The sequence below is a fragment of the Pinus tabuliformis genome, chromosome 7 (assembly GCF_031772625.1).
Source record: "Pinus tabuliformis cultivar Carrire ecotype Pingquan chromosome 7, CPIR1, whole genome shotgun sequence".
Classification (NCBI taxonomy): domain Eukaryota; kingdom Viridiplantae; phylum Streptophyta; class Pinopsida; order Pinales; family Pinaceae; genus Pinus; species Pinus tabuliformis.
In genome coordinates, this window is record NC_142293.1 from 950,351,391 (window position 1) to 950,364,613 (window position 13,223).

Consider the following 13,223-nt stretch of genomic DNA (forward strand, 5'->3'; position numbering starts at 1 on the left):
CACTGCACTCCTCAGTCTATTACAGGAGCGAACCCTATCGATTCGCTACAATTTAAAGTGCCCCCGCTCTCGCCGGGCTCTCTTCATTTTCTGGCTACCCACACTCCCCCTTCGCCCTCATTTGATCCTCTCTCCCACCCTCTCCTTTCAGCGCCCTCACCCTCTCCGCCGATACCCCTTGCAACTAATCCATCATCTTCGGGAGCCCGTCCCTCCGGCTGCTTCGAAACTCCTGCTGTTAAAATCAAGCCCGCAAAGCCCTCATCTCTGGACGGTATAACTAATCCCTTGGTAGACCATCCGTCGGCTCCTCGCACCTGCAAAAAGAAGACCAAGTGCATAAAGGCTACGGCAAAAGACATCACCATTAGGTTCGACGAATCTAAGTCTCTCAGTGATCTCATGGACATGGCCAACACTGTTCTGGTAGGGCATGTCCGGGGCAGGGCATACTTGGCGAAACGGCTCAAGCAATGGGTGAAGGAAATCTGGGGCGGTGTACTATTTGACCTTCTCGTGGTCCATGTTCTCCCCAAAGGATGGTTTTCCTTACATTTCTCCAAGGAAAGTCACACTAATCTGGTTTTGGCCAAATATTGGCATATTGAAATGGCCCCGGTCCTCCTCAAGAGATGGAGCCCCCTCTTCGATCCAGAACGAGAACAGATTGAAGCCAGACCGATTTGGGTGCGCCTGCCTGGCCTCCCACTGCAATTTTGGGCAGAAGAAGTCTTCATCAGGATAGGGAATGCCCTGGGGACATACCTGGATTACGATCGCACTTTTGTCGAATTTGGGAACCGAACCCTAGCGCGTATATTGGTACATTTAGACACCCGTGATGGGCTCGAAGAACAGATCACACTTCAGTGGGGAAGGTGTATCAGGGTGCAGATCCTTGACTATGAAGGAGTCCCCTTCCGATGCAGGCGATGTCACAAAGTTGGGCACCTCATAAAGGATTGTCCTCTCATCAAGAAAGCAGAAGGATCACCGAGGGTTACTCCGGCTCCATCCAGAGCGGCATTACCTACTACATCTCGACCTACCTCTTCGGGACTGCCCCCAGCATCAACCTCACCTGCGGTCGATCCGGGATTGCGGCAACCCTCCCCACCTAGGACCAGGGCTCGCTCGGCAGCAGAAGCTGGTACGGTCTCGGGTACTCTTCCATCCCCCATATTTTCTTCTTTTGATGTTATGAATGATTGTGGTTCCACCTCTCAGACCTCCATGGTTCACTGTGCATTATCATCTCCCCCCCTCACATGCACCACAGAACCCATTATTACCACTTCTTCCCCCTTGGCTAGCCCCTCCCTTACACCCTTGGAACCCTCCCCTCCCCATACATATTTCCTCCGATCCAGGTCTCTAGCCAAAGAGCCTCCCATCAGTCATTCGGGTCTGGGCATTGCGGTACCAGAGGGTGGGACCTTGACTACCAGGGGTAGAAAATCACATCTTTCAAAGGCTATTAAACAAGCTGGGGTAGAGGTTGTATCAGGTCGGCAATCCACCATTGACGGGGTCCTTAGAGCAGGACACACCCCGAGAGGTGTTCCCCCATGAAGTGCCTATCCTTCAATTGCAGAGGATTGGCTAGTTCCTCCAAGAAACTAGCCATGAAGCGGCTCATAGAATCTGATCCTATCGATATCATCATGCTACAAGAGACCCTCTGTTCCGCAGATCAGATTACTCGAGCCATGCAAGCCTTGACCCCTGGCTGGACCTACTCAGCCATTGATGCTGTCGGCCGATCTGATGGTCTGGCCATTGGAATTAACCCTCGTTCTATTAAGGTGGACTCGACTTGGGGGGGATCGGGATTTTTGGGGCTTGACATATTCTCAGCTGAACTAGGCATGAACCTTCACCTTGTCAATGTATATGTCCCCTGCACCCAAAGAGAATCGTTCTGGCAGAATCTTCTACATCTTACCATAATGGGTGAAGACCGGGTTGTTATCGGAGGAGACCTTAATTTCTCTCTGGGGTTCAGGGAGTCATGGGGATCGGCGGCCCAAATTGACTCCATTACAGACTTCATGACCAATCTGCTTGAGCAATCAAACTTTATGGATATTCCCATGTAGAAAATTCTTCCCACATGGAGGAACAGACGGGTGGGGGACGCTGCACTAGCCCGCAGGCTTGACAGATTCCTCATGAAGGAGCCACTTCTTCAGCGACTGCAAAATTACAAACAATGGGTTGGCTCGGGGGGTTGGTCGGATCATTCTCCAATATACCTAGAGATTCAGGGTCCCTTCAAGAAGCCCAAAGCACCTTACAAATTTAATCATACCTGGCTGAAGGACCCATCATATGTCAAGATGATATCTGATTACTGGTCCTCTCACCCTATCAATGGATTAGAAACACCGGCTAAAGGATTCTGCAGAAATCTCTTGGAAATTAAACATATATCTATTGTATGGGCAAAGGAGAAACAGGCTCGAGACATTGCACAACTAACCCATATTGAAACTGAATTATGCTCTCTCACCGACGATAGGGGGTTGGGGTTCATTACAGCAGAAGATAAATGCAGGCTAATTGAATTGGAGAATCAAAAAGCAAAAATCCTCAAAGAGAGAGAGGAATCCATAAGATTGAGGAGCAGGGCATTATGGATACAAGCTGGGGATGATAACACAAAGTTCTTCCATAGCTTTGCTAAGAGCAGGAAAGTAACAAATACTATCTGGAAGCTCCCCACACCTGATGGTGAAATAGCAGACACTTTTAACAAGCTCGCTCATCTGGGCACCTCTCACTTCAGGGAACTCTACAAGTGTCCCCGTGATGCTAATTTACCTGATATCATCAATGTGGCAAATCACTTCCCGAGATTTGTTGAGGAAGAGGATGTGGAGGCTCTAAATGACCCGGTTTCGACAGAGAAGCTGGAAGGAGTACTGAAGTGGTTCAAAAAAGATAAGAGCCCTAGCCCGGATGGATGGACCATTGAATTTTATTTAGCCTTCTATAAGGTCCTGGGGTAGGACCTGCTGAGTGTGGTCGAGGAGAGCAGAGCTATAGGATCCATCTACCATGCCATCAATTCAACCTTCATTGCTCTCATCCCAAAAACTGATACCCCTGAATCCTTTGATGACTACACGCCTATTTCTTTGTGCAATTGCCTCTACAAAATAATCTCTAAGACTATTGCAAATCGTCTTAGACCAATCCTCTCCAGGTCCATTACCCCGCAAAAATTTGCTTTCCTCGAATCTAAACAGATTCATGAGGCCATTGGCCTGGCCCAAGAAGCTATACATTCTATATGGTCAAAGCACCTTAAAGCCATCCTCCTCAAAATTGACCTCTCAAAAGCATTTGACCGGGTCAGCTGGCTTTATATCAAAATGATCCTAATCCACTGGGGTTTACCTCACTCCTACATCTCATGAATCATGGCCTGTATATCCTCCCCAACATTCAGCATCCTCATAAATGGTTCGGCCTCTCCCTTTTTTCATTCTGAAAGGGGTCTGAGACAGGGATTCCCCCTCTATCCCCTGCTCTTCTTACTGGTCATGGAAGGCCTAAGTCGTCTCATAGACTCTGCTAAGAGAGCTGGTGATGTCCGGGGCCTTCACATATCCGATTTATGTTTCCTCACACATCTGCTCTTCGTGGGCGATGTTCTTATCCTTCTTGATGGCAATGTACGAGACTCTCGGTCATTTTCAAAGATCCTTCTACTTTTTTCTACCGGTACAGGTATGCTTCCAAATCAGACTAAATCCTCCATCTCATGCTCCCGCACTACGGTACAGGAATCCCAGCTAGCCCTTCAGGTATTTCCCTATAATGTTCTCCCTCTTGATAGAGGCCTCAAATATTTGGGATTCAGACTGAAGCCTACTTGTCAAAGAATTGCTGATTGGGCGTGGTTGGTCGCCAAATTGGAAAAAAGACTCTCAGGCTGGTGCTTCAGATTCCTATCTAGGGCTGGCAGATTGGTTCTCATTAAGTCTATCTTAGAGGCTACCCCGGTCTTCTGGATGGCACTTGCGTGGATATCGAGGAATATTCTGGGACGATTGAAGTAGCTGCGCAATCGATACCTCTGGAATGGGAACCAGGACAAAAGAATATTTACATGGATAAGCTGGAAGAAAATCACCTTGCCCAAAAAATGGGGTGGATGGGGTCTCAAAGACCTACCCGACTTCGCTATGGCTCTTACTGCTAAGATGGGATGGACTCTATTAACCAGCCAAAATCTATGGGCACAAGTATCCTATCACAAATACCCTTGGCCTCAGAACATTCTGGATTGGGCTAGATTACCATCTTGGACATCGAAGGGATGTTCATCAATATGGAAGGCCCTGATACACTCCCTTCCCCTCATCCGAGATTATCTAGTATGGAGAATAAACGATGGATCGTTGGGCAGGATTGGCCTGGATCCATGGATTAATAGTTGGGGCAGACACATCCTCAGCCGAGATCTCATTTCATTCCTTCATGATCGAGACATTCAGAATTTTGCTCATATTGCTGATCAACTGCGCACAGACATTTTCACTCAAGCTTGGAAATCGGCCCAGCAACTTGATCTTCCACCGCAGTGGCATCAGGAATGGAGTGAATATGTTCTTGCACTAACCGAATCCCATATCCGCATCAAACAAGGACCTGGCGAACTTATTTGGTGTAAGGCGGACAATGGTATCTACGCTCCTAAGTTTGGGTACAGTGCACTTATTATTCATAGAAAACCTGAGCCATCGCTATCGTGCTGGCGTGACATTTGGAAGCTGAAAGCTCCTCCACGCACCAGATTATTTTTCTGGTGTGTCCTCAAAGATACCATTCCCACGGGCGAACACCTTACTCGCAGATCCATCTATGGACCTTCCTGGTGTACATTCTGCAAAGCGGCATCAGAGACTTCGGCCCACATATTCCTCCATTGCCCGGCAGTACACACTCTGTGGAACAACATCTGCACTCAACTTGGCATTTCAGGGAACTTGAATGGGGATGACATATCGGGTGCATGGACTGCCTGGAACCACTGCCACCCGGGTTCCAAGCTCCTAAACCTTCCCCTCGTGGCAGCCTGGCACATTTGGTTAGCACAGAATCGAGTCATTTTCGAGGAGAAGGCAGTGTGTTGGCCCCGTACAGAAGCAACCATCGTTGCCACGTACCAAGAATTACCTGACCCGCCCCCCACTCGAACCAGGACGATACAGGCTCAACCCACTATTGATAAATCGACCCCGTGGGCCTTCTTCGATGGGGCTGCGAATCAAACTAGATGTCGAGGTGGATTTGTACTACATATCAATGAACACCATAGTTACCTTGTAAAAATGGGATTCAACAGAGGAACAAATAATTTTGCAGAGCTCTTAGCCATTCGAAATCTATTACATTTCTCATTGACACATCAGCACACAAATCTTAACATATTCGGGGACTCAATGACGATTGTTAATTGGATCAATAATGCCACTATATGTCATATACACACTCTCAGCAATATATTACATGATGCACCTACACTCAAGGCAGCATTTAATCATTTCTCTTGTCTACAAATTTACAGAGAACATAACAACGAGGCTGACAAATTATCCAAAGAGGCCACGATACTTCCCAGAGGCGAATGGCTAATTCTGGAGAACCAAGGGACTGAAGAATACAGGTTTTTTCATAGGCCATACATGGATCAGAGAGATCAGCGGGACAACAGTCCCAGTAGCTGATAGTAATATAGAAATTTTGTCTTTGATGGAAACTTGTACATAGGTATGGATATTATAATGTATGCAAATAGATCCTCATGTGATCTCGAACAGGCTATACAGCCAGACTCATATATGGTTCTATCTCTTTTTTTTTGTATATACTCTGATACATCACCCTGCGTGGTGGATTTTGTATGAACACTACAACATATGCCAACGGCATCTACTATATGTAATTTTCTAAATATAATGAAAATTACTGATTTTCCTAGTGGAAATATTTATACTTAATTTTTTCTAATAAGATATATGTTTAAAATGAATGCTATAAACTAGGCATTATGTAAATAATTCAAATTCTTTTTAAATAAAACCAATAATGTAAGATAATGATTTAAATTTAAACACACCACAAAATTTTAAATAAACTAAGTATTGAATTTTAATTATTAATTAATATCTTTAAAATAAAATAAAAATTAATTACTAAATATTAATATATATATATACACACAGAATGACTTTCATATAATGAAGATGGCCAACAAATATCCTTCTGTATATAATGAGGAACCTGAAAAAGTACATAATCTAATGTCACTCAAATAATAACCAACATTAACCATTGTGAATTCAAATGAAATAAATAAATCTAATCCCTGAAATTTACCATAAGTGATTACCTTGTTCAATCACTTGGATTGGCTACTTCACAACCTTACTTGAGGGACATGATTTTGTATCGAGGTAGGTTAATGAAAAAAGATTGGCGTTAGCAGCAAGGACGATCCAAAAATTGCTATTTTTTACTAAACTCAATGGTGAAGTAGTGGCTCAGCTTTATTACAAAAATATCCTTCTTCTGATCCACTTTCCAGATGATAAAAATATCCTTTCTAATCCTTATCTCATAGGCTTTAGGCTATTTCTTTAAGGTTGTGGCTCTATGTTTAACGGACCTTGAATATTTGAAGAATAAATACATGGGAAACAGTGATATTTCGCTATTGGTATATGTATTTAATAATTAATTTTTTATATAAATCAAAAACACAATTTTGTAAAGTGAAACCTGTAATAAGAAGAATGTTATACATCATTTCCATCTTTAAGCATTTCGTAAATTCTAGGAAGATAAAAAAAAAAAAAACAATGTGTATGTCATTGATCACGGTGGAGTCATGTATGAAAATGGATTTTATAAAGAATAAATAAGTCCACAAATATTTATAAATTTTATATTATATAAAATTGAAAGTAAATTTTTGTGGGTGTAACAAAGTCGATGATCCAACCATGAATATTACTGGTGGAAAGATATTTATATTTCCTGTGTATGTATGGACACAATAATTAGCGAAATGCTATGTATTAATTAATTTAATCATCATACAAATTAGATTTTAAATTTCAAAAAGACTTTGGAGATTTAGCAGAGTTGTTCTCATTCTCACCATTTTTTCTCATTCTCCAATTCCTCTTGCTCTTTTATGGGCGTCTCACCTCAAATCTCAATTTCCATATGCACAATAGCAACTCCCAAACTTTGTTAAATATAGAATCTGAAACTAGAATCCAAAACTATTAGAGAAAAGATTCGAGATGACCCTTGGCTTAGTTATCTCTTGTTACAGTTGAATATCGAAACTCTTCAGGAATATTAGGAATTTAAGGTACACCACACCTAACCTGACCTGCCAGGGGAGAATCCAGTTCTTCGAGGACAACTTACGAAGATTCAAAATCCTCAACGTGGATTCAATATCCATTCGATTTTGGGCCAAACTCAAGGCCTTCTTCATGTCCTACAAGCTAAGCGTTTATATCACTTAGATACCGCAGATCGAATACTTCGGCTATCTGAAGTGGCTATCATGGACAATGTCTTCGACTGCCTACTCATCATATCTTACACGATGGACTGCGACACGGGGAGCATATTTTTCAGCCATTCAAAATTCAAGGGTTTTGTGTCATTGCGGCAGCACCCAATCTCATCAACTAAAAACCCCATTTGAAGAAATTGTTACAGTAGCTCCTGATCTTCGATACCAAAAACCCCATTGGAGAAATGGCTAAGAAAGATTGAAAGCAGTGTTATCAATCCCAAGGATATAAAGGGGTTGAACATGGGTTGGCTTGGGTGCGACTACAATGGGGAATGGTGCCCAAGCCGAATGAATTAGAAAGTCATCGTGTCCCTATTCAAGAAACTGTTGCGAAAATTTCGTGCAAAATTTTTCAATTTGAAATTCAAGCACGTAAGGATTTGAAATACTTAGTCTCGAGGTAGCATTGAATGCATTTAATTTCATGTCTTATCAACCACATGCATTGGCTAGTGGGAGTACATTAGTAAGACCAATGGTAGTGAGAAAGTTTTCCGAAATTCTGCAAGGTATGGGTCTCTCTCTTTATCTAAAATGGATAGAAACGAAGACCTAGAAGGCCCCATTGGCCACATCGACAAGCCCAAGCAACCTTGAATCGAGATAAGTTCGGTAAGGTACAGAGAAGTGTGAGAGTAATATTGAGGAGTTTGCCATTAAAATTGATCCTGCATTGTGATGCATATATTTCATGGTGTCGAATGAGGTAGATGTCCTTGTGAAAGGCCCATTGACATGGATCTATAGGTTTTAACTCCGTATATAAATTACCTGCATATGAATTCTAAAGCATAGAAAATAAACAATGCAAGAGCATAACACATAAAACGCATATACACAGAGATTTTCCCCTGGATCCTAAAACCGGGACTGCCAGCTTGATTTTTCATTGTGTTCCTTTCAATGTTATAATACATATTTATACATGCCGAAGCATCCAATACCATGGACCGAAAACCATCATGTCCAAACAACATGTGCAAAAATCATGCACAAAACCATAGGTGGGTCCGCCCATCCTAACATAGGGGCCAAAACCAAAATTTTCCAGGGCGCTGCCCCGGATCCCATAAAGTGGGGTCATAGGTACACCTCAAAACCCTTGTGACCCCCCCCCGCTACACAATCGACGCAACGAAGGGGGGCTCTGCACCCGCTCTAACCCCCTGGTTAACTACGTGGGCTAGTCGTGGAAAGAATATAACACAACCCAACATTCTCCCACTTGTTGTTTTCTTTCCACAGGGGCCGACAAGAGAGCTTAGTCATTTTTGCAGCCCTAAAATGCCCATTGTCTCTCTACATCAAGAGAACTTCTCAGAGCTCACAATTTTTTCAATGCATTTGTAGTATTCTTCAAAGTGTCCACCTTTAGCAGCAACAACTTTTTATCTTCTATCATATCCCTGACAAAGGGATACTGAACATCAATGTGCTTTGTGTTTGAATGATATGCGGGGTTATTTGCCAAGAAAATTGCACTTTGGTTGTCACAGTCTATCCTTATAGCTCCCTGTACTAATCCCATACTTGAACACAATCTCTGCAACCAAACTGCTTCCTTGCCTGCATGAGTGGCTGCCATGTATTCTGCCTCTATAGTTGATAGTGCCACTACAGATTGTTTCTTACTCATCCAACTGATTGCACCTCCAAATAGTTTAACACACAACCCACTTGTAGATCTTCTCTGATCCAGATCTCTAGCCCAATTTGCATCAACAAAGCCATGAATATCCAACATTTTGTCCAATCCTGATCTTCCTTGGTAGCACAAGCCATAATCACTAGTGCCACGCAAATACCTAAAAACTTGCTTCACTGCTGTCCAGTGCTCCTTCCCTAGTTTTGACATAAACCTACTCAGTACTCCCACTGCATGTGCAATGTCTGTTCTAGTACAGACCATTTCATACATCAAGCTACCGACTGCACTTGCATATGGAACACGGGACATGTCCTCTTCCTCTTCTTGTGTCTTGGGAAACTGTTCCGCAAATAACCTCACACCTACAGGAATAGGAACCTTCACCGGTTTACTATCTTGCATATTAAACCTCTACAGTATTGTGTCAACATACTTACTCTGGTTTAACCAGAGCTTCCTCTTTGCCCGATCTCTTTTAATTTCCATGCCCAAAATATAGTTTGCATCACCAAGATCTTTCATGTCGAATTTGGAGGACAATTAGGTCTTCAAATCCTAGATAATTTCTTTGTCATTTCCAGCCAGCAACATATCATCCACATAGAAGACTAGATAAATAACACGGTCACCAATTAATTTAAAATACACACATTGATCTGCTTTGCTTCTGGTGAAGCCAAGTCCCCGTATAAATGTATCAAATTTCTGATACCACATCCTTGGTGACTATTTTAACCCGTATAGAGAGTTCTTTAACTTGCATACCTGTTCTTTCTTACCCTTCACCGCAAAGCCTTCAGGTTGCTTCATGTATATTTCCTCTTCCAGATCCCTGTGAAGAAATGTTGTCTTCACATCCATCTGTTCTACTTCAAAATAAAAAGCAGTGACAATAGATAAAACTAATCTAATAGAAGTTACCTTGGCAACAGGAGAAAAAATATCACCAAAATCAATTCACGGAACCTGGGAATAACCTTTTGCTACCAACCAACCTTTGTCTTTCTCCACCTTTCCTTCCTCATTTGTCTTCTTCTTGAACATCCATTTGTTGCCAATGGGTTTCCTTCCAGCTAGCAACTCCACCAGATCCCAAGCCTCATTTTTGTTCAAAAATGCCATTTCATCAACCATGGCCTCTTTCCAGAGTTTGCCATCCTTTGAATCTATTGCTTCCTTCATAGTTCTGGGATCATCGTCAGTAATAGATAAAGCAAAAATTGAAGAGAAAGCAAATGGACTATACCTTTCTGGTTTCCTTCTTTCCTGAACTGATTTTCTCACACCCAGAGTTTGTGGCTCTTCATCTTCTGATTCCTCCTCCGTTGTAGAGTCTGATTCTTCCTCCTTAAGCTCAAACTCTATCATCTGAGGTTCCTTTGGTTGGACTTCATGTTTAATAACATCTTTTATCTCTCTGAACACCACGCCTCGGCTATACACAACCTTCCGTGTGACTGGGTTTGAAAGTCTATAACCCTTTAAACCATCCTTATACCCAATAAAGATGCATTTTTTAGATTTACTATCCAACTTGGTTCGTTTCTCCTTTGGAACATGTACATATGCATCACATCCAAATACCCTCAGATGTGAAAGAGAGGGTTTCTTACCAGTTCATACCTCTTGCGGAGTCTTATCCTCCAACGCTAATGAAGGTGACCTGTTAACCAGGTAACATGCAGTATCCACCGCCTCTACCCAGAATTAATGTCCTAACCTAGCACCACTGAGCATGCTTCTTGCCCTTTCCATCAACGTCTTATTCATTCTTTCTGTAACTCCATTTTGCTGAGGTGTATATGGAGTAGTATTCTGTCGTTCTATACCACACTTGTGGAATTCTTCAAATTCCTTTCTACAAAACTCTCCAGCATTAACTGTCCTCAACAACTTTATCTTCTTCTCTGTCTGATTTTCCACAAGAGCCTTAAATTCTTTAAACTTGTCAAAGGCTTTAGATTTATTCTTAAGGAAATATATCCATGTATTCCTTGAGAATTCATCTATAAATGATACATAGTACACAGACTTACCCAGTGATGGAACCTTCACAGGTCCAAACACATCACTATGTACAAGTTCTAATATATGTTTCTCCCTCTTACTACCAGAGGGGAAACTCACCCTATTCTGCTTCCCATATACATAATTTTCATAGAAATCAAAATCCTTAGAGATATTACTCATACCCTCTACCATACTTTTACCATGAAGTATTCTAAGGCCCTTCTCTCCAATATGTCCAAGCCTTTAATGCCACAACATGGTCTTCTCTCCAGAGACCACTAGATTTTATGCTCGACTTTCAAGAACTACAGAACTGTTGCACCCATCAATAACAGTGCTACCTTGTAGCTTGTACAGAGTTCCAATTCGAACTCCCCGCATCAATACCATTGCTCCCTGAACCATTTTGCAGGTATCCTTCGCGAACACTGTTTTTACACCAGCATCATCCAACTTGCTTACATAAATCAGATTTTTGGCCAATGCAGGAATATGCAGAATGCCTAGAAGTGTTGTAAGCCTTCCACCTTATATACTTAACTTTATTTTTCCACGACCAATGATACTAGCCTTCCTATCATCCCCTAAGAAGACATCACCACCATCGTATTTCTCATACTCGCAGAACCACTCTCTATGGGGAGTGAAGTGAAAGGATGCACCTAAGTCAATCAACCATGCCTCGTGATCTACATGTGTACTTGAAGAAGCCAAGTACACATCCCCGTCTTCATCTGAGGTGGTTTTCGCCTCTGCAGAAGGAGAATCATTAGATCCCTTTCCTTTATCAGGAGTTTTAGATTTACAATCCCTTTTGTAGTGCCCTTCCTTTCCACATTTCTAGCGCACCACCTTTACAGGATTTCCTAGAGATTTAGATCTCCCTCTAGATTTAGATCTCCCACTCGATGACTTATTTTTGTTTATGTTTTGGGACTGTCCTCGTACAGACCGGGCATCACCATTCTGCCTCTCCATATTTTGCCATCTCATCTCCTCCATCAGCAAGGATGAGACTATTTCATCAAATTGCAAGGCAGTTGCATTGCTACCTATTGCAATAACCAAACTATCCCACGAATATGGTAGAGAAAAAAAAAACTGATGCACGTATCTTCATCTGAAATTTTAATATCAACAGATGCTAACTGAACACAACAAACTGATGCACTTATCTTCATCTGAAATTCTAATCTCAACAGATGCTAACTGACTTACCACAGTATTAAATGCATTCAGATGCTCTGTCACCAAGTCTCCATCTTTCATCCTCAAGTTATACAGCTTTTCCCGCAGGAACATTTTATTCACTAGAGACTTAGCTTGGTACAAAGTCCCTAACTTGTCCCACAAAGCCTTCATTGTAGCTACCCCTAATACATTTAGCAATATTGAATCTGAGACACACAATCGTATTGTGCTCTTTACCTTCTGATCCAACTTCTTCCATTCTTCATCGGACACTCCTGTTGGTTTAGTACTCGGATCTACCATGATCCGTTGATCTTTTTCCACCAACAGATCTTCCCTATTGAGTTTCCACAACTTAAAACTCTGACCATTAAATTTCTCGATTTCTATCTTTCCACTGCTCACCATCTTCTTTCACCACCAGAATCAATCTCACAGATCTCCCACTAAACAGTGTTTACCACAGGCCCGAGTGAACCCCTCAACAACAAATGCATCCCCTTGAAGCCAAAACTACTCCGATACAAATGTAGGTTTTAACCCAATATAGAAATTACCTGCATACGAATTCTAAAACACAGAAAATAAACAATGCAAGAGCATAACACATAAAACACATATACACAAAGATTTTCCCCTGGATCCCAAAACCGGGACTACCAGCTTGATTTTTCATTATGTTCCTTTCAATGCTATAGTACATATTTATACATGCCGAAGCATCCAGTACCATGGACCTAAAACCACCGCGTCCAATGCCGTGGA